Raw genomic sequence first — 3,296 nt, 5'->3', positions numbered from 1 at the left:
GATTAAGCCATTCTCCCTTTAATAGCTCCCAGTTGCATTTAGGAGCAACTCCCAAAAGGAGAACATGGAGCTTTTATGATGATCCCGCTTGACTCTCCAGACTCGGTTTTCTAATCCCCTGTATCTAATTCTAAGAGCCATTCATACTGAATTACTTTTAGTTTTCAGGAAGTGCCAAGCTCTCTCTTTGGGGCCTTTAGCATGTGCTGTATCCTCTGCCTGGAACTCTCTTCCAATTCTTCTTTCTTATAATGACTATTCATAATTCAGGTCTGGATTGGATACCACTTCCTTTAAACCAGTTGTTCTCAACCAGGGATGATTTTTGTTCCCAGGGGACATTTGGCAATGTCTAGAGACATTTTTGGTCATCATGCTGGAGGGGAGTTATGCCACCAACAGCTGGCAGAGGCCAGGGATGGTGCTGGATGTTCCTCAGCCCCCAGGACAGCCCTCCACAACAAAGAATTATCTGGCCCCAAATGCCAAGAGTGTGAGTTTGAAGGACCCTGGTCTAGATCTTAATGGTCTTTACCAACCCTTCCATCCACTCCCCACTATGTATACACACACATATTACATATGCTATAACCACATAGATCCATATGCTATTCTAAGACTGGTTGGGTGTCTCTCCTGGGGCCTCCCAGGACTATCCTGTGCTTACGGCTTTCACAGCTCTACTACACTGTGTTATAACTGTCTTCTAGGTTAGAAGCTTCCTGAGAGAAGGAGCATGTTTTGTAACACCAGAGCCCAGATTAGGATCAGAATATATGATTGTCAGAAGCAGTATAGCATAGTATGGACTAGGGAGACAGAGGGCTGATATTTGAATCCCAGACTCTGCTACTTACTAGCTGTGTGACCTTTGACAAATTACTAACCTCTCTGTGCCTCCGTTTCCTCTTCTGTAAAATGAGGATATTAATAGTACCTACCACATAACATTATTAGGAAGAATACATGGGCTAATATTCATAAGCTGCTTAGAGAACTAAGCTCTATGTAAGAGTTAAATAAAGGAATGATAATGGAAAAAGCATTTAATCCATGCTTGTTGATAAATGACAGGTGTAGGCCTCACTCTGCGTTCAGCCCTGTCTCACTCAGCATGTGGCAATTTTTGCCAACCATTTAAAAAGTTTCTTCATAGTTCTTAATTTTCCTTGGCTCACATTATATCTTTAACTATCTCCGTAGTCACGAGCTGCTAATTTTCCTAAAAATATGTCCCTGTTTCTATTGTGTAAAGAGACAAATGAGAGTGAGCCACTCATCCGATCACAAACACACACACCCCCACCTTGGAAACAACTTTCTTTTCAATAGAATGCACCTCTGGTTCCTAGTTTTGTGTGTGGCATATACCATGGAGACACCTGTACAAATGAATGTCTTTAGAAAGAGAGAGATTTATGCCAGGTACGTGGAACACAGTCTGAGCAGCACTGCATGCCGTATCAAATCAGTGTGTGCTGTTACATATTTGAAGTTAATTTGACGTTGGAGCAAACAAAGTGTGTTTATAGAATAGTTAGGCCTTATTCTCAATGCTGTGGCTAAAAAGTTTTATCACAATGACTGATCAGTGGTTTTCTTGTTTTTGAAATTCCATAGCAACACACAAAAATAAAGCTGTTGTGAATATACCAGTACTTATGTAATTCCAGTATCTTGTAGGAAGAGTACCTGGGGGCGAAGTCAACAAATTCTTAGTGGAATCTTCTCATTTCTTAGAATGTAATGTGGTTGGATGTTTGGAAATTGGTACGAAAGGGGAGAATCTTTTGTAAGCGTGGTCCAGTCTTCCAAAATAGCTATAAAATGTATGCTCCTGCTCATCCTTTGTGTGTATGTGCATCTGCCTTATATGATGTGGCTTTGTTTCCTTGCCATGGGGGGGAATTGGTTCAAGGTCTTGTGAAATGAATGCTTCCATCCGGATCAGCAACAGGAAACTTGATGTGAGAAAACAAACTGTGGGCATGCCATACTTGGTCAATTTTTTAAAAGAATTTTTTTTCTTTCAAGGAAGCTCATTAAGCTCCCTAAAATAGTGTACTTAATCATATATACAATAGAGGGGCCCTTTCATGGGGGTGCCACTCAATGCCTGAAAGATATGTCTAGGAGGGGGGGTCTTCAAGAGGCTGAAGGTATGCTGCAGGGGTAGACATGGAGACCCCTCTGAGCACATCTCCCTCAAGTCATTCCCATCCACTGGACAGTCCTTTTTCTTTTTCTTTTTTGAGATTTAACTTTCATTTTGGAAACCACAAAAGTAATTACGTCGTGCTCTTTTGAAGTTCATGAGCATACATGTTGGATCTTTCTCTTGCACCTTGCATGTCGTTCCTCCTCCTTATCAAGGCAAAACCTCCCAGCTGTGGTGGCGCAGACCTAGGACCCCATTCTCAACACCTGCTGTGCTATTAACACAGGTGGGGGCAGAGCAGATGGGTGCTAGGATGTCAGAGTCAAAGTGAGGACAAAGGGAGAAGAGCATCGCTGTCGAAGGGATGGAGCAGGATTGGGGTTGGGTACAGGGAGGCAGTGCAGCAGACACCAGGTGTCAGCGCTGGTGTCAGGTGTTGCTCTTGTAGGAAGCCAGACTGTGCCTGATTCTCCAAGGCAGGAGCCAGCGCAGGGCCTGGGCAACTCAGAGCGTACAGGGGAGAGTAGCCAAGTGGCCGCCCAGAAGAGTTAGGAGGGCAGGGCCACCACCTGCCAGCCCACAGTGTTCCCACTGAAGAGGTCTTAAGGCTAATCTAACTCTTCTCCTGGAACCCCGTCTCCTCAGTTACTTTCTTAGGATATTCTGGTGTTTTTGCTGGGTGCTTCTACAAAGAACTTGTGTCCCTCCTGATCTCCTTTAGAGTGAGGTGTGGATCACAGTCCTCAATTCTTAGAATTAGTGTCAGTTTCGTCTCTCCTCCACCTAATCCCAATCCCCCTTGACCTTGGCATACAGCATCCTGTTTCCCTGTGGTGTCTTGGTATCCTGAACCTCTCACTACTCATTTGATAACCTTGGGTGATTGTGGGCTCTGTGTGGCTGTCAAACTCTGGTGTCTGCTGCTAAGTATTATTTTAATTTATCTTCATCTAAATTCCTCGTAGCGCAGCTTTTGAAACATAAGATTGTCTTATTAAGAGGTACTTATTGTAAAGTAGAGTGAGCTGCACCTTTGATGAAGACAGAAGAGGCCAAGTTTGATGGGTTGGACATCGCTAGACAAAGACAGTAATTAATGACTTAATTGCCTCTTCATCCTTTCCTTAAAAAAACACAA

Source organism: Rhinopithecus bieti, unplaced genomic scaffold, assembly GCF_001698545.2.
Source record: "Rhinopithecus bieti isolate Rb0 unplaced genomic scaffold, ASM169854v2 scaffold_19018, whole genome shotgun sequence".
Taxonomy (NCBI): domain Eukaryota; kingdom Metazoa; phylum Chordata; class Mammalia; order Primates; family Cercopithecidae; genus Rhinopithecus; species Rhinopithecus bieti.
The sequence above is the reverse complement of the archived record's forward strand: the minus strand, read 5'-3'. Positions refer to the sequence as shown.